The sequence below is a fragment of the Anoplophora glabripennis genome, unplaced genomic scaffold (assembly GCF_000390285.2).
Source record: "Anoplophora glabripennis isolate ALB-LARVAE unplaced genomic scaffold, Agla_2.0 scaffold30, whole genome shotgun sequence".
NCBI classification, from domain to species: domain Eukaryota; kingdom Metazoa; phylum Arthropoda; class Insecta; order Coleoptera; family Cerambycidae; genus Anoplophora; species Anoplophora glabripennis.
Window position 1 is genome coordinate 1849906 of NW_019416226.1, and position 22214 is coordinate 1872119.

Genomic DNA, 22214 nt, shown 5'->3' on the forward strand with positions numbered 1-22214 from the left:
AATTGTATTGAATACATTGTATTCAAGTAAGTCCAGCTTTGTTTGAATACAGTAACATTTTTTGCACGCGAAACAATACTGTCAGATAAAAGTATTCAATACTTATGAATAATGATTATACAAGAATTGTATTTAATACATTGTATTCAAGTAAGTGCAGCTTTGTTTTAATGCAGTAACGTTTTTTTGCACGCGAGACTGAATACTGTCAGATAAAAGTATTCAGTACTTATGAATACTGATTATACAAGAATTGTATGGAATACATTTTATTCAAGTAAGTCCAGTTTTGTTTAATACAGTAACATTTTTTTGCGCGCGAAACTGATTACTGTCAGATTAAAGTATTCAATACTTATGAATTATGATTACAAAAGAATTGTATTGAATACATTGTGTTCAAGTCCAGCTTTGTTTTAATAGAGTAACATTTTTTGCACACGAAATTGAATACTGTGAGATAAAAGTATTCAATACTTATGAATACTAATTACACAAGAATATTATTGAATATATTGTATTCAAGTAAGTCCAGCTTTGTTTTAATACAGTAACATTTTTTGCACGCCAAATAATACTGTCAGACAAAAGTATTCAATACTTATGAATAATGATTACACAAGAATTGTATTGAATACATTGTATTCAAGTAAGTCTAGCTGTGTTTGAATACAATATAATTTTTAAATAATTTTAATATTGGAAGAGAGATTACTTTTTGGAATTATGTGCCTAACAAATAGCCGTGGGCCACGAGGACCAAAATTTATAATCCATTGCATGTGCCAAGACGCCTCAATTCGAAAAGGCCCGCCGCCGCCGAAGAACACCTGCTGGCCCCCTTAAAAGCGTCGCGGACCCCTCGTCAGATTTGGATCTAGATGTCGGCCGGTAAGAGGCAGCCTTAAAAAAAACAATAACCNAATAGTATTGAATACATTGTATTCAAGTAAATGCAGCTTTGCTCTAATACAGTAACATATTTTTGCACACGAAATTCAATACTGTGAGATAAATTCAAGTGAGTCCAGTTTTGTTTTAATACAGTAACATTTTTTTGCACACGAAACTATACTGTCAGATAAAAGCATTCAATACTTATGAATACTGATTACACAAGAATTGTATCGAATACATTGTGTTCAAGTAAGTCCAGCTTTGTTTTAATGCAGTAACATTTTTGTGCACACGAAACTGAATACTAGCAGATAAAAGTATTCAATACTTATGAATACTGATTACACAAGAATTGTATTGAATACATTGTGTTCAAGTAAGTCCAGCTTTGTTTTAATACAGTAACATTTTTTTGTATACGAAACTGAATACTGTCAGATAAAAGTATTCGATACTTATGAATACTGATTATACAAGAATTGTATTGAATACATTGTATTCAAGTAAGTCCAGCTTTGTTTGAATACAGTAACATTTTTTGCACGCGAAACCATACTGTCAGATAAAAGTATTCAATCTTATGAATACTGATTATACAAGAATTGTATTGAATACATTGTATTCAAGTAAGTGCAGCTTTGTTTTAATGCAGTAACGTTTTTTTGCACGCGAGACTGAATACTGTCAGATAAAAGTATTCAGTACTTATGAATACTGATTATACAAGAATTGTATGGAATACATTTTATTCAAGTAAGTCCAGTTTTGTTTAATACAGTAACATTTTTTTGCGCGCGAAACTGATTATTGTCAGATTAAAGTATTCAATACTTATGAATTATGATTACAAAAGAATTGTATTGAATGCATTGTGTTCAAGTCCAGCTTTGTTTTAATAGAGTAACATTTTTTGCACACGAAATTGAATACTGTGAGATAAAAGTATTCAATACTTATGAATACTGATTACACAAGAATTGTATTGAATACATTGTATTCAAGTAAGTCTAGCTGTGTTTGAATACAATATAATTTTTAAATAATTTTAATATTGGAAGAGAGATTACTTTTTGGAATTATGTGCCTAACAAATAGCCGTGGGCCACGAGGACCAAAATTTATAATCCATTGCCTGTGCCAAGACGCCTCAATTCGAAAAGGCCCGCCGCCGCCGAAGAACACCTGCTGGCCCCCTTAAAAGCGTCGCGGACCCCTCGTCAGATTTGGATCTAGATGTCGGCCGGTAAGAGGCAGCCTTAAAAAAAACAATAACCGCATTATACGCTGGCAAGGACAAAAACCAACGTACGAATACGGAAATTGTTGAAGTTCTCATTTGAAAACGTAATCTCCCAGACCAGTGAACCCGACGCTCGGCCGTGAAACATTCAAAGACCCCCGAAATCGTCATTTCTCATGCCATGTTGGTTTTATAATTAATTATTTTATTTTGCGACGCAGTATTACGCCCGGTGAGGTGACCCCAGGACCTGGAGGCTCCCGTCTCCTGGACTGGACTTAGGAAGTGGCGTTTCAATGACCCTAATGAGATACGAAAAATAACAACTGTGCCAGGTTGGCGAAATAGTATTCGGGATGCGGCTAAAAATAACGCGATTTCAAATAGAAACAATGAATCACAGATGCACAACTAAACTAAAAATATGAGTTTTTTAAATTCATAAGCCGGTACAGCGTTGATTCTATTTTATTTCGCCACGCTACTGTTTGGAGGTCAATGGAAGGCTTTTTATATGCTCTCGAATTTGGAAAGGAATTAATATTTTTTTTGGCCGAATTACAAAAAATAATTAAGTTTCCAAAGTACCGTGCACAAATTGAAGCGAGAGGAAGACAATGTCATTTTAAACAAATGGGACTTAGTTCTGAAAGAGCTTAGTAAAAAAGATACAGGATGATAAAATTGTACATAACATTTTACCGTTTTAGCACTTTTAACTTACCATTTAGGAAAAAATGGTAAAGACTAACACTTTCGGAAATTTCCTTACGATCTCAAGGAAATATATAAAAAAACTAATTTATATTTTATACTTGTAGTCCAATTAAATAAGCCTTTAAATCGAAATTTTGGTCAACTTGCCTGAATTTTTGATATGAGTTAGTTTGAGGCATATTATAACAATAAGTGACAGTAATTTTTTGTTCAACCCCTGGCGAAGGGTGAAATAAGATAAAACAAAGGAGTTTTTCAAGATAACTCACAAGGGACAAGGGCTAGAAAAAAAAGCTTCTCATAAAAGTTGTAAAGCATAAAATTCTACATAAAAATGGCATCTTGACTTTTTCTTGTACTATTAAAATTAACAGAGTTAGGGAGGCTAGAAGCTAAGGGAAGATTTCAGAAATTTAAAAAAATCATAAGCAGAAAAACGAATGAATTTTGTATTTTTTTTCAATCTACTCTAAAAAATGTAAAGACACGTATTTTTTTATCGACGGAAAAACATATTTACGGGGTGAAATACACCGTCAAAGTTCGCCCCCAAAACAGTTTTTTCAAAATTTCTGGGATTCTAATCAATATTTTGGAATGAAACAAAATGGAAATTACTTATGATAAAAAACAAATATTTCGCAAGTGATTCCGTGTTTGGGGGTTGCTACCCTTAATTTTTATTTCGGAAAAACTATTTTTTTTATTTATAAAAAAATCATATTTACTCAAAAATAATTAAAAATATATGATTTATGTAAACAAATTGACAAAATTAAATTGACCTGTTTCGGGGTTTTCGTTAAAATCTGTTTAGGGGCGTGAACAACAAATTTGAAATTGTTATAACTTTCTTATTAAAAATTAAAAAATATATCTATTTCTCTAAAAAGAAAGGTTACATTTTTTAGAGTAGATCGAAAAAAAATACAAAATTCATTCTTTTCTGCTTATGATTTTTTTTAAATTTCTGAAATCTTCCCTTAACTTTTAGCCTCCCTAACTCTATTAATTTTAATAATACAAGAAAAAAATCAAGAGGCCATTTTTATGTAGAATTGTATGCTTTACAACTTTTCTAGCCCTTACCCGTTTTGAGTTATCTTGAAAACCCCCTTTGTTTTATCTTTTTTCACCCTTGGTCGGGGGATGAACAAAAAATTATGTCACTTATTGTTATAACATACCTCAAACTAACTCATATAAAAAATTCAGGCAAGTTGACCAAAATTTAGATTTAAAGGCTTATTTAATTGGACTATTGTATTTATACGTATGTTTGTCGCTTTTTGGAACCTTTCCCTTTTTACACATGCAGTGCATATTTAGGCTTTTCCGCTATTAAGTTTACTAAACAGATTTTTAAATATTTTATTTAAAAAAATCAGAAACTCCAAAAAATCGGCAAATATACAGGGTGTTTCATTAAAAAAAACTAACGTAGGTTCAGTAAATAAACCAAATATTGTGTAAACTATAAATATAAATATATGAGATGTATACAGTGTGTTCAAGATACGGATGGGATAGCATTAGGATCTAGGAAACGGTAAGAGATACGCGGTGGCTCAAATTAGAAAAAAGTTGTTTTTTTAAAATTTTCCAAAATCGTTATTTTTTTCTGACTTTATTTGAAAATGAATATTAAAATAAATTGCATTTTTCCAGTGCCACTTTTTTCGCTTTATCCAATGGCGTCAACATTTTTGCAATCCAACGTTTCGTCTTCGAGGGGCCATCAGGTTAATTTTTTTAAATACGTCGCTGCTATTTTTATGACAAAAATTAAAGTAATTTTTAATTCTGAATTAGATGATATTACTATTGTAACCGCTTAAAAAGGTTTTTAGCTTGTTTTAGCTATCATTTAAAATTTTTCCTGAGTACGGCTCTGAACACTTTCAAAATATCCATTAGAGGAGGTCATAACAGTATAAAAGTCCATACAGCACAAAATATCTAACAATTTTTTAATCAATAATTTAAAAAAGTTGTACCTACTAAAACAATAATACGAATTTATGAAATNTAAAATTTTTCCTGAGTACGGCTCTGAACACTTTCAAAATATCCATTAGAGGAGGTCATAACAGTATAAAAGTCCATACAGCACAAAATATCTAACAATTTTTTAATCAATAATTTAAAAATGTACATACTAAAACAATAATACGAATTTATGAAATATTTTATTATTTCTAATTAGTATAAATATAATAGTAATAAAACAAATGTTGGATATTTTGTGCTGTAGTGACTTTTATACTTTATGACTTCCTCCAATAGATATTTTGAAAGCGTTCAGAGCCGTACTCAGAAAAAATTTAAATTATAACTAGAACAAGCTAAAAACCTTTTTACACCGATTTCAGTAGTAATATCATCTAATTCAGAATTAAAAATGCTTTTAGATTTTGTCATAAAAATAGCAGCGACATATTTAAAAAAATAATAATATGATGATGGCCCCTCGAAGACGAAACATCAGATTGCAAAAATGTTGACGCCATTGGACGCCAAATGGAAATGTAAACATGCAATTTATTTTAAAATTCGTTCTCAAATAAAACTATTTTGCAAGATTTCGTGTTTTTACGGATATCTCCGGAACTACCCGAAACTTTAAAACTTTCTAAACGGCATATTGTTAGGTATAATAAAAACGCATTTTTTTTCTAATTTGAGCCAGCCCGTATCTCTTACCGTTTCCTAGTTCCTAAAGCTATCCCATCCTTATCTTGGACACACTGTATATAAAATTGTAATCAGAAAGAAGGGAGCAATTCGAAAAAATACTAATATGCAGTATGTTCAATTAAAAAAACAAAACAAAAGTGTGGTTTATATCAGAAACGCAACACAAGAAAATTTTCTAAAACTTGGTTTGTAGCATGAAAAATAAGTTAGGGGGGGGGGGGGCAGGGGTTGAATTTTATGCGAATACCCAATGGTTCATTACTGTAGATCAAGTAAGTAATTAATTTTTTTTTAATAGATATAAAAATACAGTTATTTTTATAGACACCGGTTGAGAACTGCTGATTTCAATATAGGATTTAGGCATAACATATATCAACTATTCAGTGATGCTCATGTTATACCAGAACTCTTAAACTTTAATACTGCTAAAAATATATGTTCGTAAATAACCGGAAATTGAAATGTGAGATTCAAATGAAACTTAAAAAATCTGAAATTAACCAAAAAGTCATATTGATATTGAAATTATTCATTCAACGAAACATTTCTTAATAACATTTTACAGAAAGACCATTTTGTTGGTGAAAAACAGAGCTTGAGATCATCTGCATAGATGCGAACATTAGTTAGAAGATTGTCACAAATGTCATTAATGAACATATTGAATAATAACCGACCAAGAACAGAACCTTGGGGTACTCCCGGAGTAGCAACAATTTCAGTCAACGTAAAAACACGATACTGCACGCACTTTCAACGAACGATCTTTTAGATGGTAAGGTTTAAAAAAAATAAATTGGTTATTGATGTAAGTACCAAAATTTAATAACTTACGAAGAACAGTCCCTCGATCCAACCTTTTCATAGATTTGTGTAAATTACATCGTGTCCACAAATATCTAATTTTTTGCAATAAAATCTGTAATATTAATATAAATTGCCATAAATCCATGTTGATAAATTGACATTTGATATTTAATTTGATAATATAAAATGTTATGCAGTATAACTTCAAACAGTTTGCCAATATTACACAAAATTGCAACGGGCGCTATATAGCTCTAGTCCCGATAAAAGAGAGATGCTAACAGTGCTGTATTTGGTATGAGTATTCTGGAATCTGGAATTATGGTGAAGGCAGCTTTTAAAGCTACAGCACTTAGGCCTCATTTGGTCCCTTGTACCTCCTCTCATTAGGAGATCAATCCACCTGAACTGTTAACCAACCTATTACAGAGAAAAAGGTGGTGACGTTGCTCAGGGATTCTCTCTAATATAAGCCATAGAAGGCCAGCGCTCTCCCAACATGGACTCTCTTGTTGACGAGACGGCAGTGCATTCACATAGCACATGTAATACTGTCTCGTCTTCCTGTTGACAGCCCCTACAAAGAGGTGTTTCACGCTTCTTCGTGTTGTAAAGGTGTTTCCTTAGCCAACAGTGTCTAGTTTGAATACCCAGGTATGGTATTCCAATACCCATGGCCAGGTATTTTTTGGCTGTATCTTTGCTGGAACCCCTTAGCGAAATGTCAGCACTCGCTGAAATTATTAAGGAAAACACCCACAAAGGATTTATGAAACGGTGGGATGAAACAAATAGCTGTCATTTCGCTTGGTATAAGTATTTTTGGTATAGTCTGTTTAGAAATGAAAGAGAGTAATAAAAGCTTATTATGTATGTATATCGTAAATAAATGTAGTACTAGTGCTTATATTCAATATTTTTATATTATGGTTTTTCGGTATAGATGAGGTCTACTTTTAACAAAACTTTGTGCGATCGGACTGTACTAAATTGTAGCAGGTAGCTAAAATTTAATCCCCGACAATCCGTCTTTGTCTATGCCGCTTCAATTTCTCGGTCCATTTCTCTTATAAGTAAACAATATAAAAACAGCATTTCAAAACATGAGGCTACTTTAAGCATCATAACCGGGTTAAGAGGGTTTTTAGTAATTCAAATAAAATTATTCAATATTATTATCAAAATATTTATTTAAATTTAATGAATAGACTTTTATTCCACACAAAAATATATGTATTTTGAAAATTCAAATTATGGTGAGTAAATGTAGTGTTGTATAAATGTACAATAAAGAAAATAAAAAAGTAGGTATATTAAAATTCATCCTCTGAATATTCTGATGAATTATCTTCGTCTCCTAGATTGATAACGATAGGTTCCACAGTAACGTCAATTAAATTATCGAGTTCCCACATTTTCTCCTCTTCTTTTTGTACATGATGTATACATCTTTGCCAGTTATCTGCAGTTACTCGTTCCAAGGAATTTTTTAACAAAATTTTCACGTCACTTAATTTAAACGTCGTATTATTTCGCGCTACATCTCCTTTTACCTGCGCCCAGACTAATTCGATTGGGTTAAGTTCACAGTGATAAGGTGGTAACCGTAGTACCGTTATTTGGCGATTTGTTGCCATTTCATCGATAACATATTTTTTCTGATCTTTATTAAGATTGACAAGTGTCAAAAGTTCCTTTTTCACCATATTTGTTTCAAAAGAAATGTTTTTTCCGGATAACCATTGAATTATATCGGCTTTCCTCCAAGCAGTCGTAGGCGTCCGCTCGGTCTGCCGTGAATGGTAACTGGCATTATCCATGACAATTACAGACCCCGGAGGAATAAGATCCAACATCTGTGTAAAATACTCTTCGAAAACATCTGCGTTCATGTCTTCGTGATAGTCACCTGTATTTTTAGATTCAAATAAAAGTAAACCGCCATCTACAAAACCACTGGCACTACCTATATGTGTCACTATTAATCTTCGCCCTTTACCTGAAGGTGCCTTGAACCCTGTTGAAAGTCCATCCAAAAATGCTTGTCGAAAACTTTTTACATTTTTATCTTGCCATACTTTTGTTACAGTATATCCCTCGTTGACCCAAGTTTCGTCTAGATAATAAATATTCCTCCCTTCGTCACGGAATTTTCTAATTGATCTTAAGTAGGATCTTCGCCAACAAATAATTTCATCTTTATCGATAAGAACTGACTTCCTGTTCTGCTTTTCCCAGCAAAAATTCAACTCTCGTAAGACGGCCCATAATTTGCTTGTACTGATTCTTGGCAAATCAGTAGAAGCACCTCAAACGAAATATTAGCACGCCCATGGCCGGTTCTTATCTCGGGGTTTTATTACTCTCTTTCATTTCCAAACAGACTATAGATATATTTTTTCCTAAGTATTTTCAAGCCTTTGTATCTAAATCTATAAATTTTTTGCTTATAATTACGTTTTTTAATTCTTGTTTTAGTTTGACTGCATATTTTACAATGAGTGTTGTTTCAAACGAAAAATATTTTGGTTCTGCAAGTTCACAAGTCCCATAATTTTACTCCTACACATCTCGTCCACTTCGAATACTTAGTACACCAAAAACGGTCGAGTCTCGCAGAGATAATTTCTCTCTCAATTTTAATTATGTTCACACAGTCAGACAGACGAACGCAGGCAATTATCACGTTACTCGTACCAATTAAACGCCTAACCAACAGCTTGGACGGCTGCATTTCAGAAGAATGCCTTGATGGTGATTTAATGTTTCTATTAGTAAAGTTACATATCTCCGAACTTTCGTTCCCGGCTAGCCCCGGTTGATTTATATTCGTTTGTCCGCGGCGAATACATTTCTGTATTATGTAACTTTCCTGGCCGGCTCTACCCGGCGTCCACACAATGACTCTCTCGGAGAGGTCGCCTTCAGCCTTGACACAACTCCTTATTCATCATTTTTCCCATCGAAACACTTGATTTATCTGCTCCGACATTTTTAGAATATAATATAAAAGCCGCAGCGTTTTTTATACGCCGTTCATCGGCCGTTCCTCTCCCAGGCATTCGTCGAGCCCAAAGAGGAAGTTCCGATTGTTTGTTGAACCCGGTTCGAGACTGTTTTATTTATTATGACATTAGTGAGAGGAAGCCACGGCTATTATGCGTAGTTGTGCGTAATCGCGAGTTTGTCTAAATAGTAGGCGGTAAAGTACGATCACTTTGGTTGTTTTCATCTTTTGTATATAATTATTCAAAAAATTCGAGGGTCTATACAGTGTGTCCCCGGATGGGGTACCGTACTCTTGTAAGTAAATTTTTTTAATGTTTAATTTTTTGAGGATATTCTTGATAAAAAGTTTTGCTTATCTTGAGAAGCCATGGGCAGTAATTAAAAATGTAATAAAACATACAAGGCATCCAAAATATTTCAAAATGTGAAATTTTCCATAAGCAAAGTGCCCTTAATTTTTGTTTTCGTTAAAAACTGTATTTAACAAAATTGTTCGAGACTATCTTACTTATAGGCTATTGAATATATCCAAAAAAACGGGGTTAAAAGGAACTATGAATTTCAAACAATTTTATTAAATGAGTCGTGCTATTAAATTAGAGGGTGGAAATTGGAGATAGGGGTGAAAATGCACCCCTTTCAGTTTTATAATTGTAGCTCGAAAACGAAGCAAAATTTCGCTATAGTTCATAGGAAAACTTATTTAAAAAATTTAACAAGTCATGTGATGAATATCCTTGAACGTCTTATTTCCTTCCTTTGTTGTAAAAATGAGAATTAAAATGTATAAGGGTAAAGCGACGAAAATCGAAAAATTGGCCAAGTTTGAGCGGCCATATATCAGTCAATTTTCTTCCAAAAATACTTTACAACCTCTTGTTTTGAAGGAAATTTTATCTATGAAGCATGCCTACACCTATCTTTACTCAAAAAAAGAAATAATCAAATTTTTTGCTTTTTTCAAATTGTTTATTAACGATTTTTTTGCATAAAATTTTCCTTTTAAATTTTTTACATAAGCTATTTCCATGGGAAATTCAATTCTCTAAATAATTTTTCCTATGAACTATAGCGAAATTTTGCTTCGTTTTCGAGCTACAATTAAAAAACTGAAAGAGGTGCATTTTCACCCCTATCTCCTATTTCCACCCTCTAATTTAATAGCACTCCGCGATTTTTTCATCTCAAATCACCATTTGAACGATTCATGTAATAAAATATCTTGAAAACTATGACGTTCCTTTTAAAATCCTCTATTCAATAGCCTATTAAAACAAACAGAAATAGTAAAAAATAAGCAAAAGTAATACACTTTTTTCTAATCTTTTTCTAAATTTCTTGTACAAATCTCAAATAAAAAGGCCTTTGAAGAGGATTCATGAGATATCGATGATCAAAAAAGAAAAAATGTCGATATCAGTGAAAAAAGAATAAATTGAAGCTGATGAATCAGACTAAATATACCCTGGCATTATTTAAGCCAGAAAAAAAATTGCTGAGCCCCTGTGCAGTTTTCAAAACGAAAAAAAAATGTAAAATTTTTGCGTTGCATTATTTCTTTTGATTGCGCCGAAAGTGATGCTCAAAAAAATTTTTCATCTCAAGATTTCAAAACTAGAATCTTTTTTTTTTACTAAGTTTAATTATATCAATATTTATTATTTTGATTCGTTTTTTCTTAGTATCTAAAAAACTATATAGATGTAATAATAATAAGTTATTAAGTTTCAGTTCAACCAAAATTTTGGGTAGGTAATCTTTATGTGCTCTATAAGAGTATTACACTTTTTAAGTACTCAAGATCCCGTTATTTTAACAATTTTGTAAGAACAATACGTCAATTTCAAAAAACGCGTAGAAATTCTATTTAAAAAGGCATACTGACTACTACTCGTCTACCAACCCATAGGTGGTTGTAGTGAATGGTTTGTAGGCCATTTTTTAAAGGACATTATGTCGCCTCAAGACATATCCAAACTGGTTTATTTAGTACTTGCCGTTTTTTAGATATCAAAAAAGCAATGAAGTCCTCTATCATCTGGTAAAGTTAGTATGTTTAAAAAAAGAACACCCTGTAGTGATGTGGATTTTGTATTTGTGTTCTTTTCTCAGTGTGAGATTTGAGATTTTGGACCAAGAATTCATTCCATTAATTTTTTACCTTTTTTTCATACGTGACAACATACTCATTAAACAAAGAAAAAAAAGGAAACATTTTCATTCTCAACTTTTTTTTCGGATTTACTTAAAGGGGGACTGACCCTAATGACAAATTTTCTTGTTTTTAACTCCAAAAGACCTTTGAATGTCTCTTCTATTACAAACAGAACTGAACCTCTGGAGTAACGAATGAATCACAAAGCTTAATCATTTCGTATGGATGTTTATTTGCTTATGTCGTGTATATTTTAAACACGGCTCAAATGCTACCGACGCGACGGTAGAGAGCTTTCAAAAGACAAGTGTGGCACGGTATAAACAGTTTAGAAAGGGTATAGCATAAAAGTGGATTAGACCAAATTTAGGTCAATGAAAGATAACGGTTTCCATTCGGAAATCGATAAAAAGGACGTTTATAAAGACGTATAGGCGGAAACCAAGCAAGCCTTTTTAGTATAGCCGACACTCTTAAAGCCTTTGCAACGGATGAAGGATTTTTTTAAGGTACATAGTTTCGAAAGTCTAGAGTCTAGAGAAAAAATGAAAGACAGAATATCTTCGAAAGTGATGTGAAAACTAATGTTTACGCTTGTTATTGTATTGAAAGTGTCCTTGTCAACCTATTTTTCGCACTATTTTTGTCTCTGGCGTCGGCTTTTTCCAATATTGTGAAGCGAAATAGATCAGTCGGAGTCGTCGTCCTATTTACCCCTCGGCAACAATTAAGAGAACATTATGTCGGGTACCGACGAGATTTTTCACTAAAAAGGTATACGTGTCGCCTTATTAACTCCAAATTCCGTGGAGGTGAAGAACTGTTTACCTCTACCTGGTGATTTATTATGAAGTCGGTTAATTAATTATGTCGATGTCGAAGCGAGAGCATTGCGATAGAATGGCATAAATTTCCGATGGCTGACGTTCCGTTTATTGGACTTAAACAAACACCTTTGGGTAAATAGGAGACGGAGTGATTTAAGAAGGTGTTTTCTAGTTAACCACCAGGCGATTGTGTAATATTATTCGGTACAGAAATAGGTCGCTAAACAGTGGGTCTCAGTACCTGCACAGGAGTAGTGTCGAACGAAGCTTTCGACTTCGAAAGGAAGGTTTTTCAGATAACAACATGCAAAAAATGTGTATATAAACTTTGGTAAAAAATGCTTTGATATACAGTGTGTCCCCAAATGGGGCACCGTACTCTTGTAAACTTTTTTAATGGTTGATTTTTCGAAAAACACGTTATTCTTGATAAAAAGTTTTGCTTATATTGGGAAGCCATAGGCAGTAATTAAATGTGTAATAAAATATGTAGGGCGTCCAAAAAATTTCAAAATGTGAAATTTTCCCTAAGCAAAGTGCCCTTAATCATATCACTTTACAGGGTGTTCTCTTTTTAAACATACTAACTTTACCAGATGATGGAGGACTTCATTGTTTTTTTGATATCTAAAAAGCGACAAGTAGGTACTAAGGAAACCAGTCTTGTGACGACATAATGTCCTTTAAAAATGGCCTAAAACGATTCACTACAACCAACAGTGGCGTGGTAGATGAGTAGGTAGTCAGTATCCCCTTTTTTATATAGAATTTCTACGCTTGAGTTTTTTTTGAAATTTCATGACGTTCTTAGAAAATTTTCAAAATAACGGGATTTTGAGTAAAAAGAGTAATACCCTTTTAGAGCACATAAAGATTACCTACCCAAAATTTTGATAGAACTGAAAAATGATTATTATTAATTACATCTATTTAGTTTTTTAGATAGTATGAAAAAAGATTCAAAATAATAAATATTGATATAATTAAATTTGCAAAAAATTAAGAAAAATTTCCAAATTTTTTTAGTGATTTTTGGAAGGCGTGAATCATATCGAGAAAACATCTTGAAGTTTTAAGATTCAAGTTTTGAAGTCTTGAGATGAAACATTTTTTTGAGCATCACTTTCGGCAATGGCAGGGTACATTTAGCTTGATTCATCAGCTTCAATTTATTCTTTCTTACTTGCTTTGATTATTTCTCATTGAGATATCGATACTTTTTCTTTTTTGATCATCGATATCTCATGAATCCTCTTCAAAGGCCTTTTTGTTTGAGATTTTTTTTATATTCAGCATTAATTTGAAATCGTGCAAGAAATGACTTTTTCTGCTGTTTTGGAAAATCAACGACTATGCAAATATTACGAAAAAAATCAATGTTTGTTTTTTTTATCTCAATATATGCCGATGAGGCCTGTAAATTTTTCTGTCAGCTTTATGAAAAATTAAAGGAGCAGGACATTAATGATTAAGATGAAACAAATTTTTTTTTGCATTATTTTTTTCACTCATTAAATACAGAAAAAAAATTAAAAAGTTAAAGAAAACTAAAATTTTTCAACTTTCAATTTTTTTTTGTCGACTTCAAATAATCAATGTAAAATTGTAAAAAAGGAGATGCAAAAAAATTGTTGATTATTTCAAAATTGAATTTTTTTTTAAATTTAGAATTTTTTAATTTTGATTTGAATTGATTTTGAATTGTGAGATTTTAAAACTAGAATCTTTAAGCTTCAAGATGCTTCTTTTTTTTCTCGATACGACCATTTTTCACGACTCAAAAATCACTAAAAAAAATGGAAATATTTTTGCTAAGTATATATTCGATACTCCGTATCTCGGTTAGGAAGCGATTTACGGACCAAATTCAATGAACTTTTTTCAAAATCAAGTTCTCCTTCAACTATAGTACGTTTATTTTTAACAATTTAAATGTTTTAAATTTATTTGTTTTTGTTTCCATAGCAGAGATATACCATATGATGTTTGTTTTATTATTCTACTTCATCGGTTAGAATTTATAGCCAACAAAGATCCAAATTCACAAACTACCCAGTAAATAAGTTAAAAAACTGTTGCATCGAATTGCAAAGTCCCTTGAATTGTTTTTGAAAACAAAAATCGTTAGGTATAGGTTTGCATTTTTGTGCTTGTTTTTTAACAATTGACGAAATCACTTAGTTTTAACTAACCATATTTTTACTCAACTTCTGAACTTCCCAGCTAGAGTCTCGTCGCACCATTTCGTTCATATATTCAATCACCATATAAAAATACCATCAACTCCAGACCTCGTCGCGGTAGGTTCTTTGCCTGTATCACACTGTTATAACCATTACCGGCTGATTGCAAAAATAAATAATGGTCTAAAATAATTAACGGAGTATCCATGCCTCATTTTCGGCCTGTGTGCGCTCTCGGGCTTTGCAGAAAGCGAATGTGGTTGTAAAATGGCTGTATTCATGTGAACATAATTGCGTCTAATGTCTTGTCATGTAAATCAAGCAATAAAGTAGGGAATTTCGTCGGTGCAGTGTCATGGTCACCGTCCGACGAGAGATGCTTTGTGAGTTTTGTAGTCTGCGAACAACTATGTATCCCTCGGTTGCAGATGTTGTACAATTGCTGTAGATTGATAATTTCTAATGGAATTGGTTTTATGATCATTTTACTTTACTGATTTTAAACTATTTTTACTTTATGTCAAAAAAGACAGGGCGTGCATACAGCTGGAAAATCGGGAAATATCAGAGAATTTCGCAGATCTGGAAATATTAATAATTAGTAATAATTCCGTTATTTGCAGTCCAATATAAAAAGTTCTTGAACCTTTTTTTTTAAATATCAAGTAATTTTTTTAATATTACAACGACAATGATATATTTTGGAATAAAATCCTTACGAAAAAATTAGTTTATTTAGTATACACCCTAAAATATCTAAGACCTGGCTTCCTGAATACTGCTACGACTAGCAGGGGAGTTGCTACACACCCGCTTTTTTGATAAAGTTCTGAATTCAATCTTCTTATAAAAATTAATCTGCCGGCGTGTGGGTAATGTCCTTTTCATGTCCAGCCGGTCGCTGCGTCCTTAACGTCACAATTTTACATCTATAAACCCAGCCGAATGAAAAACGGAGGCATAAATCCCGAATTAACATACAAATTGAAGTCGGTATCGTAAAAATGCTAATTAAATTTTGCGAAACATCATTTTCCAATTACTACAATCACCCCACACACACACACGCCGAACAATTATTTCGTACCTCGTAACCTCGTTCGAAACTCGAGACACGCATTAAAGACAATTTCTGATCTTAATGGAGCAGATGGGACGGTTTCCGGTCGAAAAATCTGGCCCTGGGAACCTGATTTGACGGAAGTCGGAGTCATACCTAGTGCAACACATGGCCCCCGCCCAAGAAAATGCACAATATTTACCCGATACCCAATAAAATCCAGCTGCAGCTGCGCCACGTAGGAAGGCTCTTGAACCGAGATTACTTAACATGATTTAGTAGCGTATAGAGATAATGGGAGTAAAATTTACAGCGGCTTGTGCAACAAACACAATATTAGTATTTAGGTAATGATAATTTACAATCGTATTTACTCATCAGCGGTGCGGGAACCTGGGGGACCCAGAAAAAGTTGTTTTATCTACGGCAAACACGAATTCGGGCTGTGTTGGAGTGCTAGATATTGACAGGCATATATTTAGGCTTAACTTTTGTTGGGGATTACTTTGTTTCGCTTAAACGACAGAAAATTATTGGGTTGTTCAAAAATTAACTAATTCATCCATCTACGTATAATAAATGTAAAATATTTCAATGATTTGACGTAATCAAGTCTGATATCGAAAAGCATTGTTTGATTTCTTTTCATAATATATCATTGAACACTAGTTTATACCATGGAACAGTATTTTATACCGTAGAACAATATTTTATATCAGAACAATATTTTGTAACATAGAACAATAGTGTATACCATAAAAACAGTAATAAAAATATCTTCTTAGATACTACCAAATTTAATTTCTTTCAGATACCTGTTTACCATAGAACATTGTTACCTTTATAATAAAGTAAATAGTTTTATGCTTCTCGAGAGACAAGCCTTTTTCCAACATTGCTGGCCCCCTGTCTAGCCAAAGAACGTAAAATTAGGTTACCAACAGGCTAACTGGTTTCTAGGTGAGAAATGCAAGTTGTTTGTGAGGTGCTCCTTTGTTTATAAATACGCAGGACCGGACTGCCTCATAGACAAGCGCTTTGAAAAAAGGTCCAACATTACAGCTTGAGAAAACACAATAAACAATAAAATATGACGTTATATGGTATTTAAGAATTTTTTTATTTCCCTCACATATACAGGGTGATTCACTATTAACCCCCTATTAACTTTTTCGTTTTAATAGTTATAAAAAAAATGTGAAATACAAAAGTTGCACGATTGTTTATGAAATTTTCAAAAATGATGGTAGAAAAACAAATGAAGTCCAAATAAAATGGCCGCGGCTGTTAACTTTGTCAATTTAAATGGAACACCCTGCGTATTTTTACATATTTGGATAGAACGTTCCCTGTCGAGCATAGTCATATAGGGTTTATTGGGTCCATCTCTAACAGTAAGCGAAATACTATTAAAAAAGAACAGAAGGTTTTTTTATTATGAAAAAAAGATCTTGTAATTATTAGAGCTCTTTCAAGCATTTTTGCCTTTATTTCAGTTACAGATTTAGTTGTAATATACATATTTTGAAATATCGGACATATGGTCAAAATGAGTATAGGTATTTTAACTAAATGTAACTAATTAGGCCGTGAGAGGCCTAATTACTCATGGACAATGTTATATGACAATGACAGGTAATGTCATTACAACATTGTTATTGTTTGACAGTTTGTATTATTATTTAACTAAAATGGGTTACACAGAAATAGAAAATTGAAATATTTTAGGAATTAAAATAGAGTTAAAGTTTTTCTCCATACTCTATTTTAATTCCTAATAATATTTCAATTTTCTACTTCTGTGTAATCTATTTTACTTAAATAATAATACAAACTATCAATCAATAATGACATTACTACCTGTCACTGTCACAACCTACTATGTATAATTAGGTGTCTCACGGTTTAATTAGTGAGATTTAGTTAAAATATCTATACGCATTTTGGACCATATCAATGTCCGGTATGTCAAAATGTGTTATAATTAAATCTGTAAATCCTTACTTAATTGGAAAAAAGCAGAAATACCTGAAAGAGGTCTAACAATTACAAGATGTCTTATTTTCTTAATAAAAAAAACTTATTTTGGGTTTTTAATAGTATTTCGCTTATTGTTAGAGATGGACCCAACAAACCCTACGTGATTATGACTCGACAGGGAATGTTCTGTCCAAATATGTAAAAATATACAGGGTGTTCCATTTAAATTAACAAAGCTAACATCCGCGGCCATTTTGTTCGGACTTCATTTGCTTTTCTGCTATCATTTTCGAAAAATTCATAAAATATTGTACAACTTTTGTATTTCACATTTTTTTATAACTTTTAAAACAAAAAAGTTAAAGGGGGTCAAAATATAGTGAATCCCCCTGTACAAAAGTATTCATGTAACATTCTACGCCTTAGTCTTTTTTGAACATATAAAAAAAGATAAACATTAAAGTTTTAAATTTTCTTGCGATCACAATGAAATGTGTTTAAAAAAAACAATTGGTCTTGCATTTTGGAGACATAATTTTGCAAAAAACTGTTAATTACACTTTATACATAGTCATCTGTATCGCTGTTTAAAGTAGATGTACACATTCAATTCACCTTGTATTTCGTACAATTTACAACAATGGACAACTGCTAACCTAACAACAATCACGTACTGTGAAGCTGAATCCATTGATAAACAACTGCAAACTTACTAGACTTACCAATAAATATTACTGTTATAAAGGCTTAATAAATTTGGTCTGGAATTTCCTGTTAAAATTATTTGGATATTGGTCCAGTAGATTTCAGTATGTTCTACTTGAAGAGTGGATTGCTTAGCCACATTTAGAGTCCCACAAGGATCTGTTCTTGGGCCAGTACCATTCAACAATTATATCAATGATATAACTAGTTGTTTAGATATTGATGACGTTCTCTCTGCTTCTCTGCCTCGTTCTCTGCTCTCTTCAAAATAACTTGATTCAAGTCGATACTTCATGCCATTTAATTATAATTTCAGGTCGCCTCGCTATAATTAATTTGTACACAATATCGAGGCTGTACAAAGAAAGTTTCTTAAACAAATTTCCTCGTCACATGACCTTGGAGGCGTTGGTAAAGTCCAGCGTGTACCTGGACGACACTTTCTGCCCTATCACCGTCTCTGTCCGCCTTCTTCACGGTCCGCTCCCAGACTTATCATTTCTTCCTGTTAACGCTACGTCGTCCCAGGCAATGACCACCGGACATGCTACGGTGGAGCCGTCGCACTCTCGTGTCACTCAGCCGAGCGCTGCTTATTACGATTCTCATTACGTACCGCCAGAGATGGGCTTTATAGTTTTTAATGGTGGAGATAGTTTATGGACGTCGTCGGCGTTGTGTCGGGCCGTGCGGTATGCCTTGTTCTTCTCTGACGTAGAGTGCATGCAGCCGGTTTGATGGGCTCTCAGACGCTGCAGGATGGCACTAGACGCGGTTGTTTTCAGATCGGAATATTTGATTCGGGTCTTGATAAGATGGAGGGCTTACAGGACGTAAATTCTTTCAAATACTTGTTTACCATACTAGTTTATACCATGGAACAGTATTTTATACCATGGAACAATATTTTTTGCCATGGAACAATATTTTGTACCATAGAACGGTAATAAAAATACCTATCTTCATAGTACTGTGAAATTTAAGTTCTTTCAAATAATTATTTAGCTTAACCATAGAACATTATTTTATACCATAGAATAGCATTTCATACCATAGAATAGCAATAAAAGTATTTTCTTAGATACCACTAAAGTTGGCTATTACTGAATTAATTTCCTACTTTTAATAAAATGGTTAAACACCCTATATATTATTGCATTTTCGTATTCTACGTGAAATGTGAGGGTCACTTTATTAAATATTCCCTATACCTAGGAGTTATAGATTTTGAGATATTCATTTTTAAAGAAAAAATTTGATAGATGCAAGGGTCCGCGGAGATGCTAGTAACTCTTTTCAGGAGCATGATATCAAGTGGATTTTTGGTACCAGTAAAGGACATAGGTAACGGCTAAATTTATGGTATACCAACAACTTAAATCATTTAATACTAGGTGTTTCATTTTTGCTGTTACATTTTGATAACTTCAAACAGCTACAACTTTGTTAACTTAAAGGGAACACCCTGTATTTTTTACTCTTTCGTATGCAGATTCAAATTTCCTTTCAAGCCATATAAGCATTGTTAGGGTTGCCGTAACTACTTTTAGAGATATTTGCAATTTTCTGTTTTTTGGACAGTTTTTCTCGTATCAGATCTGTTGTCAAATTGGCCATGACCAGAAACACTCCAAAAACAATTGAAATAAGATGACATTTGTCAAGTCAGTTGTCAAATTATTATCGTGTCTGAATAGTTTTTCCGAAAATTTAAATAAAATGCCTGGGGATTGTTTAAATAAAATTGTAATAATGAGCATTATTTTAATTTGTTTGTTACTCTGCCTTTTTAGCACTTTTTCAAGAGATCCACAAACAGCATCTATTATTGCCAAGACTTCCCCGATGTTGAAAACTTCTCTGTTGTAGATTTGATATTTGTATTATCTTTTATAAGAAGTGCAGTTTCTGTCCACGTGAATGAATTAATTTTTTACTAATAATATTAAATATTTCATATTGGGGTTATCTCCAAAATCAGCTTCGGAAATTTTTAATCATATTACTTACCAGGTACTATATATCTTTCTCATTTATTCACTCCACAGCGAGCAGTATACTTGTTTTGTACGAATGAGATGGCGGTTAAATTGTAAAAGTTACTAACTTCGACATGTGCAAAGCTCAATATATTATGTAAAACGAAAGTTTGAAATGTTCTCAATCTTTCTTATTTCCTCAATAGTCAGTTCTTTCAAAATATAAAATCACAGACTTGTATGTGACACATATGGTTGTGTTGTTTGATATTTATATTTGAAGTTACATAAGTGTAAGTGACACTAAATATTGCACCTAATACATTTTTGGTTCTTACTAACTCTAGATGTAAGATATAGTAGTGTAATTCTGTGGAAGTAAAATCTAAGCTACATAAAATGTAAAAACAACTTGCAAGAGTGTACCTGTAAGGTAACAATAAATGATAACTAGTCACGTGAGCACTGAGCTTAGGCAACCAATATTGCACGATTGGCACCGTCAACTAAAAATCTCTAAATCTTAACATCATTAATAGTAATGATTCGCTTAACAATGACAAATCATCGCGTCTACGCTCGAGATAATGCCATCACCGATTGGTTGAATAAAATATCGTAAAAAATTATACCAACGTATGTATGTGTGTACATACTTTATCGTAATTTGATAACCACAATGCTTTTAAATTTATAACAACCACGAATTGCGGTTAACTTCCTAAATGTGTGTTTTCTCTTATCAAACTGTCTAAAATTATCTACCCAGGTACCTACTGGTTTATATCGTCGCGTCGTCCTTGGCGACGAAAACAACACAATTATAAATATAAATAAATAAGTGATCTTTGCCGATAATGACTGTGAATTGTGAAACATACTTCTATATTTTATAGACATTTACGCCATCTACCTGCGAGGACCGAACCAAAAGAATGTAGGCAACATGGGAATTAGCCGGTGTGCATCAGTTAATAAAACTGCTGCATCATTTTCGAAATTTCTACCTGTGTTAGTCACTCGCGTTGGAAAAATAGTTACGGTGCCCATGATTCAGAGCCGGACAACTTAATATATGGCCGATATACAACAAATGAATGCCGCTGCCAGGAATACATGCGGCGTGATATCACGCCGTGAGAACTAAAAATATATCATTTATTAACGCGTCTAATTGTTTGGGGATTGCGGACCACCAGTACATGTCGGGATTCGCAGTGAATGAAAACTCACGCACAGGCAAAATAAAAATCTTGACCTTCCCCAAACGCTCGTTCTAAAAATAATGCTTCATAAAAGCTAACGATCCCGGTACTTAAACCTTTTATAAACGATTTTAACGTCTTGCCGAAAGTCGTTTTGTTCGTCGGAGCCGGTGCTCTATTAAAGATTAAGTATCGAGAAAACTTGCGATTTGATTTTTTTTTTAAATAGTTCGAACTTAGAATTATTGTTAAGCTTTTATAGAATAAGTTTTTTTGACACTTCAGCATAGAAAACCAAACCTTAACAAAAGCAATATGTTGAAATAATGGAAAATAAATACAGAATAGATTATTTTAGTGTGACGTCACGTATTTAGACAACCCTCAACAAAGTGTCATAATTGAAATTGTACAGACCGAATCTGACCCTTGTGTACTATTTACATCAAAGACCTCAGAATGACTAGACAAGTAATTCCCTATGCATTGCAAAGGAATTGTTTTGATTTTCCACAACTTGAGACATCCTGCTATTAAACAAGGATGAAAATAGTTCTTTGTTTACTAGGGAACTCTTAACCAGTGGCGTGTGTGTTAAAAAGGGTGATACATTTTAATATTTGTCTAATTTATATATACTTACCGATTTCACACCTAATTTGATTTTAAAATAATATTAATGACTTCCTTTTTAAATGAATAGAACCATGTTCGTTTTACTCCATAACGGCACTTACTGCCGAAAAAAAA